We start from the raw sequence: 15,139 nt of genomic DNA on the forward strand, positions 1-15,139 counted from the left end.
TTTAAGGAAATAAAGAAAAGAAAGAAGAAGGAAAGGCTCTTGCAAACCCCTTACTCTTCCCACCCAGCCAGCTCTGCCGTAACCTCATTAAATGCAGGCGCTTGGCTGTATCCCTGTTCACAGAAACCTGGTTTCTTGCAGAAAATTCACAGGACACTTACATGCAAAACCATCACTTTTCCCAAGGGCCTTATAAATGGTGGCATTAACTACATAAAAGGGAGCAAAACAAAGGCTGTGAGGGGTTCGTTTACCATTATGGCCTGATGGTGCCGGCAGGGAGACACTGGCTGCATTGCTGCCATGCCACCTCCCCAGCAATACCCCATTGGTTGCAGAAAGTGCCCAAAAGAGATGAAAATAATATTATTTTTAAAATCCATATTTAAAAAAAAACAAAAAAAAACCAAAAAAAGGTTGAACCTGAGGCTTTACCCAGGAAAAAAAAAAAAGCCAGAAAATAATACATAACACAAAATGCTGCTGTGAGTAATTGCTGACAGGCATTGAGGTTCAATGGCCGGGGCATCTGCCTGGGACATAGGGGGCATGTTGTGCTTCCCACAGTGTGACCTCCAGCCCATGCCTCCTCCTCCCTGTTTCCCCTTTGCCATTTCTCTTGCTGACATGGAGAGATCAATTTAGGGGAAGGACGGGCTCTGCCTGTCTGTGTGTAGCCTCTGTGCATCCCTGCAGGACAGCAGCCTCAAAAGCAAAGTTGCTATTGCTCACAGAGGGCTATTATTTGTACTATTGCTAGAATTTTAATGCTGCTAGATTAAGCAATGACATAAATATGTGATGGGCAATCTATGCGAAAGCTTGAATTGCATTAGCTTAGGGATTTACATGTTGATTTCTGTGTTTATTTTACCAAGAACAAGATTAACTCACTTTAATAGCTTGATGGCTGAAATTGGCCTAATCATGCTTTCAAAGTTACATCCCTTTGAGGAAGATGCTGTGTCCTACCTCTGTGGCTGCTGCTGTGGTTTTGCTTGGGGACAGCTGTCTGCTGAAGTGGGTTAATTGCACAGAAGCAGCAGATCTGCTTGCACCGAGATGTCTGTGTCCTTGCTATGCAAGAAGATGAAGGGTAACGTTTACACTGGTGGCTGTAGGATGTAGAAAAAGGAAAATAAACCACCAAACCCGAACAAAACGAAGCTAATGTCTTACCACAGCTAGTCAGGTCTCAGCATCACCCTGCTTAAAGCTGTTTGAAAGCTCTCTGTGCTACCTTTGCATTCTCCAGGCTAGATGTACCCCAAAATATCTTTTAAAAGGCAGGCTGGAGCTACAGAAAGCTGCAGATGTCTGGAAGGATCAAACTGTTTTGTTCCCTGTGTTGAAGAGAGAATAACACTTATTTACTGATATTTTTATAGCTCTCTTGTGCTCGCTGCTATCTGAGCACAGCAGCATCCTTCCTTTCCCAAGCGAACCAGGAAGAATTGGCAGGTTGGTCAGGAGGAACAAGGATTCACCTTGCTCTTTATGAAAAAGAAACTCATCACCTGCATTCCTGAAGCTTGTTGCATACTTGAGGCAAAACCCTAAGCAATGCAGTCAGCAGAACCTGATGCTTTGCCTTAGTTCCTTCAGGAACATACATGTCCTGTTGTCTTCTACCTTTCTGGCAGGTTTTGTTTGCCTTTCTCCATAACAGTATCTGTTGAAGCATCACTGCTCTGAGTCCTTGAGCCCCAGGTTGCTGCAGGGGTGGCCATGTGTGGCTCTCCTCATTCTGTGGGAAGGCATTTGGCTCTTTCTGGGGTATTGCCCACCTTTGTGAGCTTTGGAAACCTATGTGTCAGCAAACTGTGGGCATTTTCTCTACTCCAACCAGCAGTACCTGTAGACTCTGCGGTTGAAAGGTGATGCCAATTACCTTTATGCACAAGGTTCAGCAGGAGATTAAATTGTTCTTGTGGTATTTAGGGAAGGAGACAGCAGGCCTGGATGGTTGGCTTCCATGCAGTTAACAAACGGTACATGATATATATATGTCTATCTATCTATCTATATATGGCCAAAGAGAATGGCAGCCCACTCAGCATGCCAGGGCATGTCTCTGCCTCTGATGAACAGCCGTCCTGGTGCCGCAGAGAGTGATTCTGCTCGTGACGTGATTCAGATGGTCACTTTGACGTTTTCAATCAAAGGTGTTGACAGAGCTTGTGTCGTGAAGCTGAAGAAGTCAAAATATATGAGTCCTGAGGAAAAAAAAAAGGCCTAACAAACCTGGTGTGAGTAAGTGTATCCAATTTACCGAATGGATTTCTGCTGTGCTATGCAGGATGGCTTGTTCCAAGAGTTTCTCTGCATTTCATATTCTGCCTATGTAGGAATGTTAGACCTTTCCATTTAATGAGTTTGATTGGTATCAAAACCTAGTCTGCGTTGTTCCTGCTAGAATAGGTCTCAGGAAGGAGCCAGGGGATGATTTTCTGCATAAATCTCCTGAGCAAAGCAGCGTCTGCCCATAATGGACCATCTGCCTCATCCTGCCATCGCCACCAACACCCAGTATCAGATTCAACAAGATGAAAGTCTTTCTTCCTTTACTGCTTATGCTATAGGGGTTACTGTGCAAGGCAAAACAAGCCAGGGAAGTGTGGCTGAGGGCTGAGACCAGCAGTAGGTGAGGCAGTTGGATGGGATCCTTCTACCTGGGTCTCAGCATGGGGTGTGTGACTGGGAGGCTGAAACACCTTAATCTCAATATTTGTCTGTGCTGGAAATAGATCTAATAGATATCTAAAGTCTGGCTGTTCACACGTAGAAAGGTGAAGGATGCCTCCAGCTGTGTGGGGCTGTATCAACACCACAGAGAGGCCACAGAAGATTGGGGATATTTTCCCATTAAAGCTTTTTCAAAGATGTAAGTTTTATGATCTTTTTATCTCGTCATTTGCCGCCCAGTGGGGGAGAGATGATCTCTGTGCATAACTGTGCCTGTTGCCAGCCATGCTGGTAAGGGGATGAGCAGAGATGCAGGCTGGAGGGCGGGGGGGAGAGTGGGCTCCTTTATCAAAAGCCTGGAGTGGCTTTTGATGTGTAAAATCACAGGCACTGGCTTTAATTTGCACATCCCACATTCCTGCGATCAGGACTGCAGTGAGTGAATTGCTGCTGCTGCTGTAATTAAGATCAGGGTTGGATCCGAGGTGCTGCATGCAGCGGTGGTCGTGCGGGTGGCCATCACATTGGGAAAAGGCTTATTCCTGCCTAATGGCTTCAGGGTGCTGCTGCCCCCCACCCATCCAAACCCACATGAACAGGGGTTTGAGGTCTTCAGGCTGGTGAAAAGACGGCAGCAGTGGGACCCTGCGGCCATGGGCACATAGCATCGAGCCCCCCAGCAGAAACCTGGGGTTGGGGTGACTGGTAGGTGCCCCAGGGATGCTGGTGCTGCTGGGTACCAGCCTCCTGGAGGGGTTATTTGAAGCAGTATGGGGGTACATCAGGACAGTCCATCCTTCAGCACACGGCTGCCTGGTCCCCTTTCCTTTCAAAAAGACATGAGTCACAGCAACACTTTGTACCCATGTTCTTCAACGGAACATTAAAAGTCACCCAAATACTATTTATTGTCTGCAGCCTGTACATAAAGCATCCCCTCTGACTGACTGGCTGCTGCAGCTGGTGCCATCAGTCACAGCAGGCACCTTCTTGCTGCTCCTGGTCCAGTGCTGGGAACAAGGACTCCTGATTAGTTATTTAGTTGACCATGAGTGATGCTGAACCAAGCCTGGTCCCCCCTACCAGGCCTTGGTTTTGGGGGACACTGTTAGAATGAGGAGCCCCTTTCCCTGGGTCTTCCCTAAAGCCCCCTGGCTTCAACCCCATTTACAGGAGCCTGGAGATGATCTTGAGCACCTGAAATGCCTGTGCTTAATGAATCGTAGCAGGGTTAGGGTTGAAGCTCCCTTGCTGCAGCCTGCCAGATCACTGTGCTGGCTGCAAACAGCTTCCCTCTCCCTCAAGTACACAGTCCTGAGCTGCCCTAAGCACAGCAGCATCTGGAAAACTGGGAGATTTGGGCAAAATGGAAGATTTTCAAAATGGGCAACTTGTGGTAGTATTTCAGCCAGGGACACTCAGGCTTAGTTTGGTTTGGATGTGACTGGCCAAGCCAGTGAAATACTCCAAAGCCAGTGGGATGACCTGAGGATGTTTCCATCACATTATGATGAGTGCTGGGCAGATGGAAGTTCTCATTGCTGCAAGTGGGATGTGGGGTTTGGATCTTGTTTTCCTCTGAACTACCTGGGTAGGACATAGGCAATAATCCTTCATCTGTGGGTTCCCACGCCCCAGGGATGGGTAGTGTGGGAACAGCGGCCAAAAGCCCCTTGCACCGTCTGCAAAGTAGTTATGTGCTGCTGCCAGTGCCCCATCACTCATTTCCTTTTACTGCCCCTGCCTCAGTTTGCCCACTGGTAAAACAGGACCTGTGCTAAGAAAATGCTCCCCATAGCAGCCATGGAGTGAAAGGGACACGTGAAAGGGATGCAGGAGTTCTCCCTGTGTTATGCATGTGAACAAGAGCAGTTGTGTGCTGGTCACCAGCAGCGTGGGGGCTCAGAGGGAGCACTGAGTAGCTCCCCTGTGGAGCTGCAGTCCTGGTAGGGGCGGAAAGAGCTGTGTTGCAAACAGCAGCCTCTCTTCTAGCAAGGAAGCAGAAAAACCTCTACTTCTCCAATATCCCATCAGTGTGCACTTAACCAGGATGAATCTGTGTGTCTGGAAGCAGCTGGCAGGGGATGAGCAAGGGCAAACAAAACTGGTAGCACATGCACAAACCGTAGCCTGTACCCGCGTTTCTGTCGGGTGAAGCATTGCAAAAACTCTGTTCTCAGCCTGTTCCTCCATGTGGCAGAGCTGTGGGTACCAGCAGTGAACCTGGTGTTCCTGGGGAGGAGCAGTGGGTGGTTTGCAGGGGGGATGTCAGCTGTGCACAGCTGGAGGGATGCATGGATCCTTGGCAGGAGGAGGGCTTGGGACACGCATCCTTGGCTCTCACTCTTGTGTGGGAGCTAGTTACTGCTGTTTGCTCAGTTGTGGTGGTTTGGTACATACACAAGTGATACTGCATCCATTCTGTATGGCTTGGCACGCCTAAGGAGATCACAGTGTGTACAGATGTGCAGATCCCTTATTATTTAAACAAGTGTTTGGGGCAGGGGGAGTGCTGGTAAAACCCAGTTCTGTGTTCAGCTCGTTTGCCAAACTCAGGTACTGTATAATTTGGATCCCACTGGGCAGGAGCACAATCTGTGCTTTCATTTGGTTTCTGCTTGGTTCTGGTTGGTTTCTGCAGAACCGCTTTGGTCCCAGGTCATGATTAACACCAGCTCTCACTGAAAGTGGAGTCATCCTGGTAGCCACAGGAAAAAGCCCTGGACTAGTCAGAGCAGGTTAAATTATTCATTCCAGTTAGTTTGTTTGAATAATTCAGGAGTTTTTGTCATGCTTTGCAAATTGCCCAACACTTTGTGGTGATGCAGGCTTCTTTTTATTGTAATCTGCTGCTGTTCAGTGGGTAACTCCTTGCAGCTTGTACAGCCTGTGGGGTGCTCCTGAAGTACTTCTGCAGAGTTCCCAGTGTTTGTACCTGAGGGCTGGTCCCCTGACAATTGTGATATTATTGCTTCCTTCGGTTTAATAGCCTGGCTTGTGAACAGAAGGCTTCTTTTTTCGCTGTTTGACAGTTGCCCACAGCATCAATAATTGTTCAAGACACTTGTACAGCTAATAGAAAGCGCCTGTCAACAAGAAAAGCTCATTGTAATATCACTGTTTTAAAGAGACTGGGGGAAGCAGCAAAGCCAAACAGGTAGCAAATATGTTGTTCCTGCAGTCACATAGATCCAGGCACAGGAGACAATAAGTGGGGCTTAATTTTCTCCCAAATGGATGCTCTATTTCACACCCCAGCACAGCTTCTGATTTATGGGCTTCTTAACATCACAATACTTTCATTGCTAAAAACTAAATGAGAAGATGCAGCTAAGACCTGATCTAAAAGCTGCTGAAGTAAACACAGGAACTGCAGCTGTTTTTTGCAGCCCTTGGACCAGTCCTATCGGAGAGCATGGTGATAACAGCATTTGAATTCCCAGTTCACAGAGGACTGGAGAATTTCTGCAATCTCCTGAAAGGGACATTGAGCCACACTGTGGGCATATTTAAACAGGCAGACTGTGTCCTGAGGTTATCTCGAAAACCAGCCCTACCTAGCTGGAGGGAAGTGTGGTGCTACAAGGGGGAGGAAGGAAGCCACCGATCTCTGAGCTAATGAGTGGAGGGGAGATGTGCAGCTGAGCTGAATTATTAAGGTAAAATATTGGCTGCTGTAAATAGGCAAACAAGTAAGCCATGCTGAAGCTTCAACTGTGCAGTCAGGGGTGGAGGCTGAGAGCTGTGAGTGAGGATGTGGACTGGCCAAGGCAAACTGTGGTGTTAGGGGTCATGCAGCAGGTCTGGAGTCCATCCTGGAGAAGACACTGTCCTAATAAAAGATCCAATAATAGGAGTTAGCAAGAGATTTGTTTTGATGTATAGCAGTCTGTTCAGTTATCTGTCAGACGTGGTTTGTTTAATAACTGAAACCAAAAGAGTAGGAGCTCATCTCCACGAGACCGGGAGAGAATATAGATTAACGCCATTGTGTTCTCAACGTGTCATTGACTTCCACTATGTGCATGAGCAAACGTGCTGTTTGGGTCCAATGAGAGGGACAGGCTTATTAAGCAAAACCAGCACCTCTAAAGTCACCCCCTAGGAGAGCCTTGCTGCGTAATCTTACTTTGGTAAAGAGCAATTTGTACTTCTTTTGAGAGAATTCATCATTTTCTTGCTCATGTTGGTCCTGATCCAGCTGGAAGATGGGAGTGTTTGGAAGTTCTCTGCATTGTCTGCTTGAGTGATGTCAACAGCCCCACGCTGGATACTTCAGAGCCTCAAAGAAATGTCCAAACATCTGTGTGCTGAGATGAACCAAATCCCTGGAGAGCCCATCTTGCAGAGCCTCCGCTCTGCATGTGGAGCAGGAGACTCAGCTCCCATGGTGGAGAGGCCTTGGGGAGCCTCCTGATGTGGGATTCCCCTTGTGCAAGGGGCACAGCAGCTGCCCTCCCTGCCTGCACTCCTGCTGTATGGATGAAGAGGTGGGGCAGTGCTGGGAAAGGAGGGTCAAGGCACAGTCTGTTCCCTCCATCCATCTCCAGCAGATGTTTCCTGAGGAACACTGTACAGCTGGCTCTGCTCATAGCAGCCTCCGGCAGTGTTGAACTCCAATGAATCCTTGTGCAAAACCATCCAAGAATCCACGGACATTCCCATGTCCTGTGCCCAGAAATCCCTGAATTCATACAGTTTTAGCTTTGATTTTTCCTCATAGAGAGGATGTGATTTCAGGGATGAGGCAACCTCTTGCTGTGATTTATCGCACTGTGTTGAGCAGGGAAATCTCTCTGGCTACGTGTGGACAGCAGCCGGGTACACAGGGAAGAGAGCTCTGGGCTTACAAATGCTGTCAGAACTGCATCTGGTAACATTTAATTTAACCCTGTCACCTGATCTGACTTTAGATTCGATCCAGTTGTACCTGTGGGCATGCTCGGAATGATGCTGATGGGGAAAGTGGGTGCCAGGGGGATTTGCTCCCTGGCTCTGGGTGCTTCTGGAGCTGGTGTATAGGAGAAATGCTTGTCCTGGGGCTTTGTGTGAGCTGTGAAGGTTGAAGATCATAATTTTCAGCTGCTTCGAGAGTGTTGGATGGCAAGTCTCATGGATGCCGGTCACTCCATCTCTCACGCTGGAGCTGGGCTTTTTCTTATACCTGCTTGGCCACTGTCTGTCCTACCTGGACTCGTCTGTCAAGGCCGTATTCCGGTTCATCCTGTGTAAGCAGAACTGGAGTGAGCCTTTGAATTAATCCAACAGCCACCACCCTCCATGAAGCAGATGAAGCTGGGCATAGCCTGGGTACCAGCAGCACAGATGGCCTACAGGAGATTTTAAAGCACATCCAAACTCTGCTGCTGGTATTTATGTGCCATATGTTGCAATGGTAATTACTTACTGTGCTTCTCAGTGGGATAGAGTATTGGGGTGGTTTAGAATCCCCATGGTGTTGTTATCAGCCTCTGGGCCAACCAGAGGACAAGAACTCATCATATCTTTATTTTTAGTGCAAGCAATGGCACTTTTCTTTGTAGTAGGCAAGGGTGAGGGTATGCAGGGAGAGCCAAAGACCCAAGGTGCTGCTCAGCACAGGGTCTGGCTGATGGCATCCATCACCAGGATACAGGGCTGCCAGGTGACAGCCTCTATACTAAGGAGCAGGTTTGTTTTCATAAACCATGCTAAGCAATGAGTTACATGGATTAGTTATTTTTGCAGCAAGATGAAAGAATGCTAATTCAATCATTTACCTAACTTACCATTACAGTTCAACAGACTATTATACACCAGGACTTTCTTTTTCCTTCCTAAATAAGTCAATGATGACAAAGGATACTTCACCACAACAGGCAGCATTATGCAAAACTAGGGCTGATTTAAAAAGAAAACCTATTCCCATTGAAACTCCTTTTTGATGGTCGTGTGGAGTTTCAATTACACACAATTTTGTTTGCATCATTCATTGCCTTTGAGTGGAAATTTTTAGGATGCGCTGAGAAACATCCAGTGATTGAAGGCCTCCCTAAAGCCCTCTTGTATTAAGTCTCCACCAAGAAAAATACACATTTATGTTGAAAATGCAGGATAAACTGTACCTTGTTTATGTGTTTTGTCACTTTTTCTTACCCTGGAAAGAAACCTAAACCAGCTATAGCAAACATTGTTCTGCGCTGCACTGTTCTGCCTGCCTTCTATGAGTGGGAATTGGTTCTTTGATCTTCAGTTCAAAGAGGTTGAAAAGGCTGTTTCTGTGGTCTGCAGAGAATTTCTTTCTGATTCTACAACATCTCTTGATTAACTCTGTATTTCTGGGGAAGCTCTTGGTACCCTTCCAACCAAAGAGATTCTTAGACCTTGCGTAACATCTACCACAGAGGGCTTGAAGTTTGCTTCCAAATCACCTTGCCTGGTGGAGGACACAATTCCCCAGCACCCAGGAGAGTGATAATGTGAGCAGAGCACTACAAACAAGTGTTTGAGGCTGCAGGAAAGACCTGGTACCGTCTGACAAGACCTGCAGGCAGCCAAATTGGCATCCAGTTGCTGGCTGGAAAGAGAGCCGTGCTGGAGCAGAGGTGCTCTCTCCACTGGGTCCTTAATGATCCAGATGTCCCAGGTCCAATGTCACCGAATGGTTTGATCTATCCCTTGCCAAGGGACCTGTTGTCTTCAGGACTTGTAGGTTGTGGCCTTTTGTAACGCCGCCGTTGTTAACCTAATCGAACATCTAAAGCAAGGAGGAGGGAGAGGAAATCATTAGCAGCTGCATTAACTTCTCCCTGGATTCTGTGCACAGCATTCACTGGAATTAAATGGCTGTTTGGATTCAAGCGACTCCTCCGGCGCGGGCTAATGAAACCGGTCCTGCAGTTCAGCGGTGGCATCCACCAAAACCCTGGTTGTAATCCAGACTGCAGTTTGTTCTGCTAATGAATTAATCAGCTGATTCCGTGAGAGCAATAGCTCATTAGAGAGGTGCGTGGCAACCTTCGGAAGGGAATTATTGGCTTTATGTGGCCCGGAGGCCTTTACATTGCCCTTGGAGCATCGCAGCGCCATATGTGTTGCTGTAATTAACGGGCGTTGTTCCTGAGGTCGTTTGATCTCAGGAAAATGAATGTAAAAATGTTAATACTGTAAACCTTTGAAAACTTGGGAGTAAAAGCCAAAGAGCCAAAAGCAATTTCCCTTTCATCGAGCTGCTGGTGGTGCCTTCTCTTTTCTTACTTATTTTGTAAGCTTCCAGCCTGTTTTAAATGGTAGCTGCAGAGATAAAGTGCAGTGTAATTTGGAAATTAGTTCCGGATGTTTGAGTTGTGGCTTTATTTTAGTAATCTGGGTCATTAATTTTGTTGAATAGTTTGTTTGGATTTTCTTCCCCAGTGTGTGCAAAGCGCGACTGCACCCAGGGTATAAAGGAACTTCCAGCGGGAAAGGGAGCTTGCAAAGGTCTTTCCCTGGTGGGTGACCCTACAAAGCAAAGTCTGATTCTCTGTTGGTTATCTGGGATGGACGGCAGCATGCTGGGGTGGTTTATGCTCCTCCTGCAGCCAGGAACATTGGGCACAGTGGGAAGGGACCTCACTGGAGCTGCCCTGCTGGAAAGCCAAGGGCCACATTCAGGTCAGGGTTTGGGTTTAGCTTCTCAGCCGTGACACGACTCTTTTCATATGAATAAAAGCAACTTGCAGCTTGATTAATGAGCAAAGGTGCAGTTTGGTAAAGCTTTTCAAGGGATATTAATGAAAGGGATCTTTTGACTAAAAAAAAATACTTCTACTCAAGCTTCGAACTGCCCTGAAAATGTGGGAATTTGAATACCAGGATCCTCTCCATTCACACCCAAGGAGTCCCTGGAGGACTGTTGCAGGTCACTGCAAGTGCAGCTTGCTGCAAAGAGGTGTCTGGAGCAGCACCAGTAGCCGTGGCATGGAGTAGAGAGAGGTGCCCATGGATGTCACCACCAGCAGTCCTTAGGCAGGATGTTGTGGGTGCTGCTTACACCCCTGTCAACAGGGACAGGAATTCAAACACAGCATTGGTGGGATGGGAATGGAGCCAGTCTGTGAGTCTGGGATGCTGGTGCAAAGCTCAGGGTCCAGAATAGGGATCTGCAGAGGAGCCAGCAACTGGGAGTAAAGCTCTGCTTTTCTCTCCGCTTGGCAATGTGCTGGGTAAACTGGGAATAGCTATCTACACCCCTGAGCAAAGGGAGTGCTACAAACTGCAGGATTAAGGCTGTCTTTTCCGCCTGTATGTTTATGCAACATTGAGGGTTAAAAAAAGAAAAGGACCCTGTTTTTAGGGGCTAAACTTTAAAAGCATGGTCATTATAATAATACAAGAGCAGGCAGAAGCATGGAACTGGCTTGGGTCGAGTTTTTCTGCTTATCCTGATTTCTGTTTTGCCGTTTATCCTGTTTATCCTCTCCTTGTTATCCTGAACTAGTTTGTCTTCCTGTAAACACCAGCCTATGACTCTTAAAAAGAAATCCTCAGGAAGAAAACTTGCTGACTGAGCCTGTTTCCCGCCTGTGGCAGTTGAATAAGCCCATCAGCTTATATAATATTAATATTTGTAAAAGCAAACCTGCAGAGCTCATAAATCTCTCCCTAAAAGAGGGACAATACCTAGATCTATTTTAAAGTGAAGCAGATAAGTAGGTTCTAGGACAAAAGGGTATTGATACAAAGGAAGCGGGTTGATGAAAGAAATAAAATTGCCATTTTAATCTGAAAATTGGCTCTGCATAAGTAATATCAGAGGCTTCACTGCTGCTGCAGCCAGCATTTTGCTCTGGCTCATCACTTCACTCTGGAAAGCCTCAGTCCCTGGCTGCTGCCACAGCAGCGTTGCTCCCTCGTGTTCCATACAAATGGGTTAAGGAGTTAAAACAAGTCCAGCATTGAAGCAGGGTTTGTTTGCAGGTGAGAGGACTTCATTGCTGGTTTTTGTCACTTTGTGCCTTCTCCGAAAGAGAAAGAAGTGAAAGAAATTCTGCAGTTTGGATTCTGTGAACCATTTTCTAAGGCAAGAAGTAGGCTTTTGCCCACTACACTGTGCCACAACAGTATGGGAACCCAGACAAGGAAAAAGCCAATACAACTCATTTTTAGTCAACCAAGTGAGCAATCTGTCTCCACACACAGAGTGGCTCTGTGGAGGAGCGATGCCGCTGCATCACCGTTAACATAGTCCCTTATCAAAGGAAAACTGCTTTGAAGCAGTTGCTTTAAGACCTCCTTTATTGGGTACCACCCGTGGTGGGATGGGAGCACTCAGCAGCGTGAGGGCTCTTGCTGGCAGCTGTGTTTATGTGGCGCAGAGGAAGGGAGGTGCAGATGGATGGGTGTCTTTGGATGCTTCTGCCAGGCGGTGCAGTTCTTCCTTCTTTCTTTCTTGTTTTTGTCCTGACCCTGAGCACAGTGGGAAACCTTTCGTTCTGCGTTGCTCAGTAGTGGAACTGGATCAGAGGATTCCTCATGGGCTTTGCTCAGTCCCTGAAGCTTTCCCCAAGCCCATCTTTCCTAACTCCCAGCACTAGAGAAGTCCATTGTGTGGGTCCACTTTTGGTGATGGCAGTGAAACACATTGGCTGGGTCCAGCCTAGGAGCCCCTCACAGTTGGGGTTAAGCGGAGCGGGGGACAGGCTGCTCTAAAGAGTTCAGAGTGAGCAGGACAAGTAGATAGGAGACCAGGAAATACCATTACAAGTGTTTTATAGATGAGAAATTGGGGGCCAGAGGCACAATGAGGTGATTCCCACAAAAACTGGGCTGTGATCCCCTGAGCTCCAGACCGAGGTACATATCCTGGCCCATAGCATGAGTCATGTAATGCAGCCTTGCTCTTTTGCAGCTCATCTTGGAGCTGGAAGATGGTCAGGTCATTGGCTCAGTCTGAATTTTGTGATGAAGCAATTTTTTTCCTTTTAAAATAGGGAGCTGCTGAAGCTGACTGTCCTCCTGGGATTAGGTCAATTCATTTAGCACAGCATATTTTTAAGGAAAACTTTTTATCGTGCCAACCCAGGCAAGAAATATGTTCAGAGAAATTTAGCATTCGGCTCCAATCACTATTTCATTTAAACATTTTAAGCTAATGAGAGTTGGCAAAAAAAAGTTTATTTCTATTAAAAAAAGAAGTGGCAATAAGAAGGGAACGAGTTGAAGTTATCTCAGTGGAAAACGTTTTCCTATTTTTCATTTCTGGGAGTTCATAAGTTTAGCTTTTGTCCTAATTAAGGGCGAGAAAATACCTGAAGAGCTTTCACAGGGCACACAGATTAGTAGCCAGACAGTTCCTGCTGCTTTTCCTCATCTCCAAGTCCAGCTGCATTTTCCCTAATGAAATTTTCTGCCACAGCAAAGGTGGAATGTGAAAGTTCAATATTATGGATCAGCTTTGCTTACAAGAAGAGAGGAAACTGGCCAGAGCCTGTACATGGGAAAAGAGATGAATGAGAGTGATATCACAGAGGTCTATAAAACTACGGAGAACCTGAGTAAGGCATGACAAACGATGGTCCAGATGAAAAATCACATGCAGGAAAATCAGGGCTTGCAAGGGAGATCAGGTGAAGGATTTGTGCTCTCTGGCTTTTTGTCCCATCTAGCTCTGGGGTGCCCACTTGTGTCTGTCCTTTTTCTGCCCCCTTTGGTTAAGAACGAGAGGTGATGAAGAGGACTTTGCTGGACCTCACCGTGCCTTTGCTTTCCCCAGGCTTTTGCTGCCGCCTCCTTCTCCAGGAGAGCCTGAGCAAAGCTCAGTTGTGTCCATCACCAGCGCAGCAGCATCCCTGTTGTTGTTAGAGGATAAATGACACTGTCTCCATGATCCCCAGCAGCCGATGGGCCAGCTGCCGAGCTCCTTGCCACAGCTGATTTCTCACAGACAATCAGGGGTGAATTGTACCTCTAATTCCTGTCACAAATGTTTTTGCTATGAAAAGGGACAAATAGGAGCGCGGAGAAGGGGAAAGAACTCTTGGCCTGTCCTTCAGCCTTACGTTGAGGGAAGGTTGCAACAATACTAATGTGCTCTTAGCAAATTGGTGGTTGATGTTGTTGCGTTAAGCAATGAGAAATGGCCTCATTGATAAGCTGCTTTTTCTGGCTGTAATAGCACACCATCCCACTAAAATAAGGCAACTTTGAAGGAGGGTGAGGAGCAAAGTGAATTGCTGGTGAGAAACCTGGCACAAGAGAACACGCTCCCCAATGTAGAACCACACCAAGCATGGGGAGATCTGCCATAAAGCTCTGTAAGTGTGAAATCATTCCATCTGGCTTGCCAGATTGGGGCTGGGAATGCTGTGGCATTCAGGGAACACCAAGCTGTGAGACATTCAACCTCTAGAGATAAGCAGGTACTGACTTGTGGCACTAATCTGACTACAACATATTTGCGGTGTATTGACCACGGTGGAAGTCCAGATCATTATCACTCTGCAAGAGGCTCAGGAGATCAATGCTTCCTTGATACAGATAAACAAAATAGAGGGCAGGTGTTTGTGGCTTTCCCTGCATGTGGTATTATTATTCTTTGCTGATCCTTCCACTGAGGTAGGGGAGGGGAGTGAGAAAGGATTTAGAAAGATGATTTGCCAGACATTTAAAAAGTGGGTGTAAGAAGGAGATTTTTGGCGTTTTCTTCATCAGTTTTAGTCTGAGGGCCATCCATCATCACCAGGAATGACTTTTGGCATTGACCAGATTTGAGGCAAGATTGTTGCAGGGTTTTCTCATGCTCCCTGTCCCCAAATCCCTTCCTGCTGTGGTGGAAGGGTGACAGCACCCCTGGGAAACCATTGGCTCTTGTTGGGGCTGTGTTTAGGTTCCTGGAAGCTGAGACTTCACAGCTGCAGCACTCATTGCCAGGGAACTGGTGGGAAGGGACCAAGCCAAGGTCCCACCACACATGGTGGCCTCCAAGGAAGCAGCTTGGCGTGTTTTGTCTCCATGGTGCTTTTCTCCAGAGGGCTGGGCTCAATTTTGTGCCAATGCTGAGGTCATCTGCCTCTGGTCTTGGATGACTGCGTGGCCCAGATAGGGGTCGGAGACTTTGTTGTTGGGTTTGTTGCCAATCAAAGACCTGATGTTGTGAAGGTAAGGTAGAACAAGCCACCCTCATAGAATTGTTTTAGGCTGGAAAAGACCTTTAACATCATCAAGTCCAGCTGCCAACCTCAAGCCATCAGGGTGCATGGAGGGGTCTTGGACTGCAGGGATGTCCTTAACCCTGTGTCCCAGATTGTCTCCACTGGGTGAAGGGAGCCTTTGCTGCCAAGCTCTTTGCATCCTTAATGCACTGCATCCCCAGAGCTCATCCCCCCCAGCCATGTGTGGATTAGAAAGCAGCCGGAGGTCACAGCAGTTCAAATAATGCACAGCAGGATGAAAGCATTGCAGCACATTGGCTGAAAGGACCTGTAGAGCAGGCATA

The 15,139-nt window shown here is 47.2% G+C and overlaps 1 protein-coding gene across 1 annotated transcript in view; it reads left to right on the forward strand.

Annotated features, from left to right (window-relative positions):
- The window catches only part of MMP17 (matrix metallopeptidase 17), a gene marked incomplete at both ends in the record, with an annotated part of 60,676 nt that overhangs the window by 22,891 nt on the left and 22,646 nt on the right, over positions 1-15,139 (forward strand). The gene's annotated exons all lie outside the window — the stretch shown is intronic.

Source organism: Psittacula echo, assembly GCF_963264785.1.
Source record: "Psittacula echo genome assembly, chromosome: 13".
NCBI lineage: Eukaryota > Metazoa > Chordata > Aves > Psittaciformes > Psittacidae > Psittacula > Psittacula echo.